Raw genomic sequence first — 13,019 nt, forward strand, 5'->3', positions numbered from 1 at the left:
TATTATATGCCAAAGAGATTAGCAATAGTCTCATAAATTTTAACGTATGGTATCGGTACAACGATAAACAATGATTGGAAATTCGAAACGGGACATATGCTGTAAGTATCTTCTTTAAAGTATTAAGACCATTTAAAGCTTTTACGTTTATGCAAGTCTATTTTCATTGTCACGTACATGTCTCGCATGTAAAATTGGTTAATACTCCTCTTTCTAGTACTCCTCTTAATATTAATATATTATGTAACAAATTTGACACTAGTAATAACGATAGAGGTACGTCGTTTCTTGTCACATTTCCCCTTAAGAAAATAATTATTTATCGAATAACACATCATTGGGATTAAGTGATTGCAGATATCGATATCTTGTAGATATACATATACGTATAGAAGTTATAAAAATTAAGAAAATGAAGCATAAATATAATAATTTCTTATAACATAGTTGTTGAAAAAAAAGGATATATTGCAAATTGTGATCAAAGTATCTAATCATTGATATTAAAATCGTAAATTGCAAAATATTAGTATCATTCTAGGATATTAATATTATTGTATTGTTAAATATATATATTTTTTTCTGTCAAGGATTGCCCATTTGAGTTTTACATCTTGGCAATTTATCGACAAGGTTTTTAAACAGTCTCTGTACATGGTGTGACGATAGGTGAGGTATTACGAAATCACGTGCGCTTCCATATATTCATGATGAATACAGTCGTTCGCATAGGAAAAGTGCATTTGCATGTGAACAGCGAGTCTCTTCGGGTCGGCAAATATCTGACTTTGTTTAACGTATAATTAATTTCGAGCTTAAAGTATGTTCTTCCATAGTAGTAAGTTTTTAAAAAGAGAAAAGTGTCTGTTGTCTATTATTGACTATCCTAACAAGTAAATTATTACAAAAAATATTTTCATAAGTTTGACATTATAATTTTCTAAAAAAAAAAAAAAAAATTAATTTGAAAAAGAACTGAATTAACTATTATATCATCTTTTATCTGTTTGCAAGTACAAAATATAACATGAAGCAACTTGATATGAGTTTTATACGATGATCTTTACACATATTATCCATCATTCTTGCTCTGCGCATCAAATTTGTTTTGCTATACTGTTATCACCAAAGCCTCTGGCCCTATTTCGTAAGAAGAACGAATGATGAATGCGTCGTTTTGATAAATTTTTTTGAATTTAGGTTACAGGCTAGCATTACGGGGTTGTCGGGGTCGGGATAGGTCGATAAGATTATTGACGTTAAACGGTTATAAGTGCATCGGTTATGTAAAATGATAATATGACGAAAACGAGATTCTAGGTCGACAAAATGACACGTTAATATAAGATCAGACTCGTTAAGATTTAATGTAAAGACTGCTTGCTCAAACGGAAAAAGGCCTTTTATTGCAAAACGTCTTTTACTGCTCTATTGTTTGTCTTCTACTTTAAACATTTTTATTTTATTTTATTTTTTTCATTTTGTTGCATTTTATTTCTCATTACGCTTTCATTTTTCAATTTATTTCACTACTTTATTTTCTTTCATTGAACTTAATGTAACTGCATATTTTATTATAATTCAATAAATGTTTAATTTGACTTTACGCTTCATTTTCTATCTCATTTTGCATTTTACATTGTTTTCTACTTGATTCTATGTATAATAAAATATATACATTTCTATAATAAAATATATACATTTCTGGAACGTGGAATAATCAGTAACAAATAACAACTGAGTATACAGAATGTCAACTTTCGCTATCTCTTTGCCACTGTTTGCTTTTACTCCGTGCGTTCAATCATTTATTCGTATTGGTCACGTGATTGATGATTAGCTGTAATCGGAAAGCAGAATATTTGAATTTCAAAATCTGTTACACATACACATTTATATATATATATAATAATTCTATTTTTGAGCACTCTGTTATTCGACTCTGCATGCAAATTAAAACAAGTTTTACCAATAATTGAAGCCTTACGACAAGAGTCCTACGACACTGGGCGGTCCTGCGTATGTGTTTAATTATTGGAACGCACGCACAGCGATCCTGCAAGAAAGCATGTTTAACCTGCTGATCAAGGGGCGTGGTGACATTTAGATGTCACATATACACATAAGTAATATTTAAACGCAAATCATCATAATAAAAATTAAAAACTCATTAATATATATTATATGTATATACACGAGCATTCGCATGCATACGCACGCAACAATTGTCTTTTTTCCCAAAAAATAAAAGTTGCCATGGAAAAGCAATAAAATATGAAAGTTATGAATGAAAATCCGCTAACTATTCACCATAGAAAATTTCACAAAGGATCTTTAAAATATGCCAAATAATTTAATAAATTATGAAATAGCAAGTAACACACCAATTTTAAATATGCTTAAAGAAATACAAAAAGCTGACTCTAACGCATTCAACACAATTATAATCAATTATTTCCATTAAAAAAAATAAACATTTGAAACGCAATTTGTCAGAAAAATGTCTAATAAAAAATATATCATATGTATATTTTTATAACATGCCATATTAGACCATGACTATAAATGGTAACACTAAACTAGTGTTATACCGTTAGAGTATAACTAATTCAGTAGAAACAGTATGTTTAAAAAAAACTCCACTTACAGCGATGTGTTTGTATAAGTTAATGAATAAATACGCAATAAACTATAATATATTGTTATAAAATATAATATATGTATTACTGTGGTCAGAATCAGAGATGCAAACCGGTTCTGAAGCGGTGGGCCAACCCAAATTTGGATGAACCAAAGGCAAACCCTAAACGGAGTTTCGACTAACTTCACTTAGATTGCTTTATCTTCTTCATGAATCAAAATCATTTTATTTATAATATTTAATATGTCGACAATAAAAAAAAAACTTATATTATTCTCATATAAGTTTATTATCTTAATAACTTATTAATTTTTTTCAATATATTACCAGCAAAATATATTTTCTTTCAAAAGCGTTAAATAATAATTCATTAATTATTATTTATTCGTATAATCTTAAATATATGAACGAAATCTAAATCTAAATCTATAAACATATTGTAATTTTGAAATAATTAAAAATGTGAGCAAAATTTGGGGAGAAATCTAAAATAATTAATCTAAAATAAAAACTGAAACAGGAAAAGAGCGTACAAACATTTTTTTACTTTTTCTTTCGAATTGCTACGAATTGGAATTCGCAGAGGCATTTCGCCTCTATGTCAGGACGAAATATTTAATAAAATATGTTGCAAAGGATATCGCGCCTTCGATTCTCTTAACGCGTGTACACGATGGCACGTAAATGCAGTCATTGCCCCGGCTCACCAGGCCGGCCGGCCGGCCGCCACCTGCGCCATTCACGGCCAACCAATCCTCGCGTCGCCGAAACCGCGTGAGACACCGGCTCTTCCCCTTACCTCCCTTTGGCCTTTGCCTTTACCATGCCAACATCGCCAACAGGCAACACGCCGGACCGCGGCACGACGGCACGACTCGCCTTCTGGAGTTGGAAGTTCTGAAGTCTCGACTCTCGACAGTCTCGACATGCTTCCGCGCGCGCGATTCCCCTATGAACAACATAGGCAACGTAGCGCGGTAGTGAAAGAGTGCGGTAACGGCGCGCCGCGATGGGGGTAAGTTACGACGGTCACAGCACCCTGGTGGGGACGCGCGCAACACGATGGAAGGGGAAGTCGACGGTGCGTTGCCAGCCGGCCAACGCACAACGCGGCCGCTCAGTTCGCTTCGATCGACTGAAGCATGTGGGTATCGTTTGTGTTTAGTCGGTTTTTTTTTCCCTTCTCTTCGCAGTCCTCGCCTCACCTCGTTTCTCTTCATTTTCCTTCATCTTGTCTCTGTTCGTCATTTCTTCGTTCTTGTTCATTTCTATTTGTCTCGTCTCGTTTCTGATCGTTTCTGATCGTTTCTATTCGTCTCGTATCATTCCTATTCGTTTCTATTCGTTTCTCATTTCGTCTCACCTCGTCCCATTTCGTTTCACTTTACTTCGCATTCTTCGTTTCTTTTTTTTCGCATCTTCATTCATGGCGTAATGTTGAATTGTAAAGTACGTAAGTAAACGAAGAGAAACTAGTAACATTTTTCGCTCGTCGAACTTTTGGACGATTGAAGAAAGTGTGAGCTTTCTATCTTGGAGTTTAGTCTGATCCGCTGCCAAGGCCTCTCTGTCTACCCTCCTCTCTTCCTCCTTCATCGCTTCTACCTTCTCTCTTCTACCTCTTCTTTGCTCCTCGCCATCTTTCTACCTCCTCCTCTTGGATATCGTGTGCTACACGCTTCCGGCTGACAGTGCGCTTTTTAGGCCTGCGCGCGCGACTCGCGCAATGGACGTCGCAATCCCCTCCCTCCCTCCCTTCCTCCTTCTCGCCTTTCTTCCAGCGTGATTCTCGATGAACCACAAATCTCCCCGACAAACGAAGAGGGTGGAGTCTGTCGCGGACGTTTCATACGAGATCGCGAGGCGTTCATGATACAACGACGACAATGATGATGATGATGACGACAACGACAGCGACGACGACGACGACGACGACGACAAGCGAGACGCATATCTGGGTGTATCAGACTCCATGCACCAAAGGACGGGCGCCATGTCGTCGTTTTCCTCCTCGAGCAACCGACCTATCGATCTTCTTCAGTGGCGTAATGTGTGCGCACAACTATTTGGTAAATATCCTACTCTTTGTCGTCAGATAAGTGAAGATTGTGACCGGAGCCAAAATATAAACCTAACGGTATTTGCGGCCCAAATGAGAGATTGCGTTCAACGGAAAAAGTAGCTTAGCAACACTGTTGTAAGATTCTTCAGTATAACTGGTTTATACATTTAGATTTAGTGAGGAATTAAGAGCAAGAACCAATCGTATTAAAGAATCTTACAACAGTTACAAAGGGTTACAAAGGCTGGTTTTCTATTGAACGTAGTTAGTTTACATAGATTTTTCTTATAATTTCGGAGTATTTACTTCTAGTTTCAAATAGATTAATTATTTCTTCTTTATTAAATAAATTTTCTATTTTTTTTTTTTAAGTGTTTTACCACGAGATAAATCGCGCATTTCGAGTATATCCGTTATTACATGTATAGCAACGAATTATTCTTTTTAATAAACACTCTTTGCAGCACAATAAATAATAAAACAGTAAAAATAACTTTCTTTTTATTTAAAACTTAATTTATAAATTTCCAAGTCATGTACATTAATTTTATGATAGTCGAATAATTTGCCGATCTGAAACAACTTATAATTTATTTAAAAATTTTTATTAATTAAAATTATTTGCTTTGAGAAGTTTGTGACTTTGATGATAAGAATATATCAATAGTTATTGAGCTAAGAAAAAATATTTTACATTTTTCTCGTATCTTAAAATAAACCTATTACGCGTCTAAAGATAAATTTAGAAGTCATTTGAATTTTTTAAATGTGAATTTTCTGTTATTATCTATTTCCAATAGATTATATTTTAAATTGTAAAAAGTAAATTATTTTAAATGCTATATTTTTTATTCACTTAAATGTGTGTGTGTGTGTGTGTACACACATACACACACACACACACACACACACACGCTGAATGTTTTAACAAGAAATTGATATACTTAAAATAATTACTGTTTTCCGAAATATTAGATTTTGAGAAGAATAAATCATATTGTCCCACTTTGTTTTATTGTTTTATAGTTTTACATCTTCTATTTATGATAGTATTTTTTTCTTTTTCTTTATATTAATTTTACTTTTTTTTAACCTACGATATATAATTTATGTGTGATATTATAATCTTTTAAGGTTTTATTTTTAAGGGTGCATATATTTGAATTGTTTACAAAAAAGTTGCTTAAAATTTTATTTTTAATTTATATACGACTGATTTTAAGAACTTATAAATGTATAATTTTAGCACATATTTGTAATATTTTTAAAGATTTATATAATTTATAAATACTAATTTATAAATACATATTTTCAAGAATTTTAGATATTACAATAAATTGGAGAAATTTTATTAAATATGATATTAATTATGATGATGACATATTTATTTATTTTTTATATTGTTGAAATATAATTTTTTATGTAAAATGAAAAAAGATGTTAAATATATAAGAGGTAATTTACGAAATAATTACAAATATAAAAAATTTGTTAATTAAAATGTTTTACTTATTTATGAATAACATCTGTGTATATTATATTACAAATTACATATTATATTACGTTAATATAATTTTTAATATTAATATTATTCTATATTAATATTATTATTGTAATTATCGTTATTACAAGTTGGTCTTTTAGAGCGTAAAGTATTTGGAGCGTATGAAATGTGTACATATTTATTTTCTTTTTTCTTTTTTTTTGTAGCCTAAGATGTGAAAAAAAATGTAACAACGAAAAATATTTTTCGGCACGATGTCGGATCGAAATATCGATGTCGGGTAACTCATTATCAATTACGTAATCATGAGATAACATCATTGCCACGTGGTTTTAACATAGTTCATGAACGAATTAAGAAGATAGATATCGAATTAGATTAAATGCGCAAAGAATAATTAATAATGTTTATTTTATGCTTTATTTGCATTATTTTTAATTAAGCGTAATGTTTTAAAAAATTTCTAAAATGTCAGTATATAATTTTTGAAAATGATCATGAACGTGACGTGATATAAATCTAAATTTATAAAAAAATATATTTTCTTAATGTTTCTTAAATTAAATTACTTAAATTAAAACTAGATTATTTATATGACTAAAACTAAATAAATGTTGCATAATCTTAAAATTTTATTTTTGGAACTCAATAATTTCAAGTAATAATTTCAAAAGAAAATGCATAATATTTGACAAAATGGAATAGTTTTCACCTCTGTATTGGGTGAATTTTACTGGAATAAACGGCGCACCCAATACTGATGGCGTGGTATTTAATTAAATTAACTACCTTATAAAGCAGTTCCCTAAGGTCATTCCCGTGTCATATCATATTTGTTTCATCGCATCATCTTTATATTTGTTAGTTTTTTTTATTCATCTTATATATCTCTGAATAACGTGTCTGAATTTACATTTTTCTTCATGAAAATTTGTATATAACTGTATCTACATATACATATAGTGTCTAAATTATGTTTCTCCTATCCATTTCTAAAATAAAAGTCTGAAAACATCAAATATTCCGTCTAAATTAGATAGAGATTCTCATCTTGAATATCAATATATCTCGCATTGGCTGATTTACATCTATCCTTGGTTAAATATTATAGCTGTGCTTATCAACAAAACAGCTGTATGCCACGTGTATATAAATATGAAATATAAAGAGCTTAAAGATATGTTTTAGATACATTTTTTTTTCACGAATAGTTTCTATAAAAAAACCATACATTTTACGGATTATCTTCATGTATAAATCCATTGTTAAAATTAGGAGCAGCTGACACTAAGCTACTCCTTTAGGCTTTAGATACTTTAATCAAAAGTCATTATCACTTTGATTGATGTATGAATAGCTAGGTATATACAATGACGAAAGTGTTTAATTGTAGAAGCATATATACACCGTTTAATGTACCTTATTCCAGAATATGAATAGCGAGCAGCAATAGTATGCTATGCTTTTATCCTTCGCCGGATGGAAGAGCAGTAGACTTGCTCGAAATGCATCGAGAGAGAGAGAGAGAATGAATATGTCGCGTTGAAAAATACGTATAGCGCATGCGCGAGCGTGGATAGTCTGGCGCCAGCAGGTGCGGTTAAATATAGCTTATGCAACGGTATCCTCTCCGCTCGCTCACTCTCTTGGCTCTCTCCGCCTTTTTCTCACTATCTTTCCTTCTCTTTCTCTTTTCCTTCTCCTTCCCCCTTCCCATTTCTTTTTTCTCTCTTCTCTCTCTCTCTCTCTCTCTCTCTCTCTCTCTTTGCCTGTCGAAAAAACGCGTAAATATGATTATATGTGTATGATATAAAATTTTGAAAACTCATCCTAAGTTACTACTCTACTGACATTTAATTCATCGGAATAATTATAAGCTTTTATCTCAATCAATAATTTGATTTCCATGAAATTTGTATAGATTTTTTTGACAGAAGTGACATAAAGTGTTACTCTGCGTTATTAAATTTCATGAAGATAAAAGATAATGATATAATAATAATGGTTTTTTTTAATAATAATGGTTTTTATTAATATCTTAATGAAATATTTAACTGTTTAACTAGATGCAATAATATATATTCAGTATTTTAATAATCATAATTATTTTCATTATTATATTAGAAGGCTAAAAAATAGACTAATAAAATTAATATGTTTACATTAATAAAGCCAATATCGAAGTTAATAAAAGTTAATAAGAATAAATTTAAATCCTATTATTTGACATGGAAGAATTACTCTCGGAGATATATGAAGATTTGAGATATTTGTAATTTTTTTCAAAATGCAATTCTCTAGATTCTTCCGTTTAATATTATTTAATGAGTCGTTGTGACTCTTCTTTCGTACATTCATAGCACGCGTATGATATTTATAACAAATGTAACAATTATATATATGCTGTAAATTTTTAATAATTTGTATAATAATGGCACTATGGTTGTCATATAATTTACATACTCCATATACTCTTTTACAATATTAACACGGTATAAATATTATTTGTATTATTATACTCTCTCCTTTCTCTCTCTCTCTCTCTCTCTCTCTCTCTCTCTCTCTCTCTCGCTCTATTCAAATAATGGAGAAGTGAATCATATAATCTACATCATATAACAATGTATCTTAAAAGAAATCTCTTTTATAGTTCAGGTCATAGACAATAAAAAACAAGAATGTGACGGAAAGAGATAAAGTAAAAAACAATTTGATAACATTTAACTTTTTGACTTTTGTGCAAGTTTAATAAGCAACAATAAGATTTCTAATAATTTATTTATGATCAATTTTATTAACGCTATCAATTCTAACTTGTATCAATCAGAAACTTATGATCGTGAATCCGCTAAGTCATTTGCGTACTTATTAATACGTATCATGTGTACAATACGTGCGATATGTTGATCAACAGGCTTCATTTGCATCTGCAACAAACATGGAGTCTTAGTCGTATGTCTCGCATCTTATAATAACCCGACATTTCCATTCATTCAGCATCCATTTTATTTCTTGCGTTTCTACGTAATCGAAGGCTTCGCAATTCATATGTCGCAGGCGGATTCAAGCAATGTAATCTTTATAAGATATTTCAAAACAAATTTGTCGTATTTTTTCGACGAACTTTTTGAATATTTTAAGAATTTTTCTATATTAAATAGATTGTCATAACTATAGTTCGTAATTTATAATTTTTGAAAAATTTTTTTTTAATTACTTCCCTCTAATAATAAATTTTCAAATACGTTGCTTTTCCCTGTTAATCCGGATTCGAAAATATCAAAAGATATATGTTTTTATCTAAATGTTTCTATTTAAATAATTATGTTTCAGTAATTTTTATTTTTATATTTTAATCATGTGTACGAAAAAAAGATATAAATTATTTAGTTTTATACTTAATAAGATATTTTCAAATATCTTATATTCGATAATCTTTTTTCCGATCTTGAAACAAATACTAAAATTATCAATCGTATTGATACAGATTGATTTCAATTTGAACAAGTGTTTTTCGATAGTTTACCGAATATCTTATTAAACGTTAAGAGAATCGATTGTACATATTAATGCATGTATATTTAATGCATATTAATGCATATATTTATTTTGCTATAGTTTGATACTTTGTCTTTAATTCTGCCTACAAGTGAAATTTTAATTCATCTTTTTGCGAAAATTGTAATCATGAGAAAAAATGAAAGTATAACATTGCTAAATAAATACATGTGTAAAAATATGTATCTTTATGACGGAGAAAATATTTTTTGTAAATATTTTATCTATTATAGCACAAATTATGACAGAAAAATGTATTTGAAAACATATTGTTTTCTTTAACGGAGAGACACCAAACTTACAAAACGATGAAAAAATTTTTTCCTTGAGATTTTCGAGATTTCAACGGTTATCGATGATTCTACCATTTTTGCAACACTTTAGATAATTGATAATGATACGTACGAAAACATAGTACCTATTCTGTTTCAAACAAATCCAGTAACCCAGTATTTCAACTTAATCCTTTCAGTAAATTTACTTTTTGCATTATTCTCCCATTGCTTCACATTTGTCATTTAATTGCACGTAGGGGAAGATGAGAAAATGTCGTTAATTGCGTTCGAGTGAATTATTTGAGAATGTTTTTGAGAATGTTGCTTCGTAATTTTTCACATTACATCTTTTTTTGAACACAAAAAAACCTAAGCTGCTATATCTGAATGCATCACAAATGAATATTTATTCGTAAATAAATTTAAAAGTCGCAGCCATCTTTAAGAAGTATGTTAATGTTCATTATGAATATCAATCTACTGCTAGCATAAAGAGCTATTGATACAACCATCGTATAGAACGCCAATTTGCTTATAATATCGAGTGATTATTATTTTTATTTACTTATAAATTGTATTGTTTTTCGTAAATGTAATTAAAATTTTCTTGAATTAATTGATTCATCACATTATTTAAAATATTAGTCATCGAGGAAAAGAATATTTAACAAAATATTTTATATTTTATATACGTCAAATTACGTTAGAATAAAATATTTTGTAGGTAATTATTTATTTTAATATTATTATACAATCAGGAGTCTTAAAATATGCAAGAACAGTTATGTGTATAGTACAAAATGATATATAAGATTATTATAATATTAATTTCTTTTAAATATAAATAAAAAAAATGTTGCGTTATTTTTGTGTCATCTATATATAGTCCACTCGTTAAAGCTGTGCTGGTACGACGACCAGTTTGGAACTCGCTTTCACAAATATTGCTATGACGACACCTGCATATAAATGCAGGGATCGTCTGTCGTTTCTTCAGATTTTCGTTTTAATATTTAAATGTAGCCGTACGGATGGCCGAAAGGTAGATAGGTAAGAAAGCAAGAGAGAAAACATAAAATATGCGCGCCCACTACATAAACGTCGCTTTCAATGTAAAAGGCAATAAAAAATGACTTCAAAATGTAAAAGACCCGTAATTCTCGCATGAGAAATTAGCTTCTACGATATTTCGATTTTACAAGCAATATTTGATATATTCATTAATTTTATTAATATAAAATTATTTTATTCAGAAAAGAATATAGACAGATATAAACATAAATAAACATTATCATTTAAAGATATATTATATTTAAAAGATATAATTTTTTTATTAATTTTTTCTTTAAAAAATTTTTTTTAGTAATTTCGGCAAGGTCCACATCCCAAGTCGGATGCTCAGCGAATAGAAGAAGAAAAAGGAATGCAAGAAATTGTTATTGAAAAAAAAAAAGAAATCAAAGATCGCTCTTTACAAGACATCAAGATGGCTGCCGGCGGATGGAGTATCTGTTCACATCTTACCGGGCAGCATTAGATTGAAGTTGATGGTTCTAATACTGTCAGGTAAAGATGTCGTCAGGATTCCGAAGACGACGATTGAAACAAAAAATTTATCAACGAATGAAAGTAATTTTATATCCTTGATACAGAATGTTAAATGTTACGACGTTATAATTTTTTTCATTTTTCTTTTTACCATCACGTTTTATGAGAAATTTTTGCATATGTATTTCTCTATGTATATATAAATAAATTAATATTCAACCTTTCATTAACATAAATGAAGGTCAATAAAATGTGTGAATTTGTACATATGAATAAAATGTAGAACTTGTAAAGAAATCTTTATAGCAATGTTCACAGATAATCAATAAATTTATTTATGCGACTAAGAAATTTCTATGATATAGTTGAAGATTTTTACCGTTATAATTTCATAAATTTTTCATGCTAAGGCGTATAAATTATCTTTCTTTTCCATACGTAATAAACAATCATATTTCATGAAATCTTATCAGATCATGATTTGTATGAGAATATGTTTACTCTTCTTTCTTGTATAGTCGAAATAAAGTTGAATCTTTTATTTTTATGTACTGAAATCGAAGAAATTAATGTGAACATATCAACATATCAATATATAATTATGAATTTTATGTATGAAAACCCGCATTAATATTGTTTTGTTCTTTTATCTTTATTTGACGAAGGTTACGAAATAACATTTAGTAAAACGATATAATGGAACGATTTTCGAGTATTAATTCTCAACGTGATTCTTCTGAGTTTTACTTGATCACGCGCAAAGTCTGCTCACTCCTTAGAGGAAGGAAGGGGAATACAAAAAGACCCAAGTCTTCATGTGAGTAGTCTATTCTAAAAATAGAGGAAACGATGTCTCTCTCTCAGAAAGTTTCTCGATGAGAGCGGATTGAAAATTCATGTATACTGAATATTTTGCAAAATTATAAAAGATATCAAATAGGAAAGTAATTATTTCATTAGTATAAATTATTCTTTTGATATATATATAATAATATATTTACAATGTATTAATGTAGAATAATAATTATTAAATTATATGTTATTATTAATTTATATGTATTATATGTTTATAATGTATAATAATATGTAATTCTAACTATTATAATATATTTTTTAATCATATATTAAAAATCTAATTTCTTTCCAACTTTTATTATAAGTTGAGTGAATATTGTTTATTTTTTGGCGCAACAGCTTCAAATAATACATTTTATTTAGTAAACACATTTGGTTATAACATTTTTAACTAACGTTAAATTAATATTTATTTATTTAATATTTATTTCTCAGAAACTAAAATATCAAAAGAAAGAAAAACGATCATATTGAGTTTTATGAATTATATGTATGTATTATACATTAATATTATAATATAAATATTTCGATTTATATATATTAGTTTAAAAAAATTTTAAATACCTAACATTTATC

At 29.3% G+C, this 13,019-nt stretch overlaps 1 long non-coding RNA gene across 4 annotated transcripts; it reads right to left on the bottom strand.

The window, feature by feature from the left end:
- Positions 1–139: 139 nt before the first annotated feature.
- Positions 140–4,289, bottom strand: LOC147907425 (uncharacterized). Of its 4 annotated transcripts, none has more exons than XR_015547348.1 (4): positions 3,441–4,289; positions 2,728–2,803; positions 1,988–2,056; positions 140–1,840 (listed from the first exon to the last, which is right to left on the bottom strand). It is a non-coding gene; the product is annotated as an uncharacterized LOC147907425 (long non-coding RNA). The 4 variants fall into 4 exon arrangements; XR_015547347.1 differs by having other exon boundaries at positions 1,970–2,056; XR_015547346.1 differs by lacking the exon at positions 2,728–2,803.
- Between the last annotated feature and the right edge of the window lie 8,730 nt (positions 4,290–13,019).

This window comes from Acromyrmex echinatior, chromosome 14 (assembly GCF_024713525.1).
Source record: "Acromyrmex echinatior isolate Ae372 chromosome 14, ASM2471352v2, whole genome shotgun sequence".
In the NCBI taxonomy this organism is placed as follows: Eukaryota; Metazoa; Arthropoda; class Insecta; order Hymenoptera; family Formicidae; genus Acromyrmex; species Acromyrmex echinatior.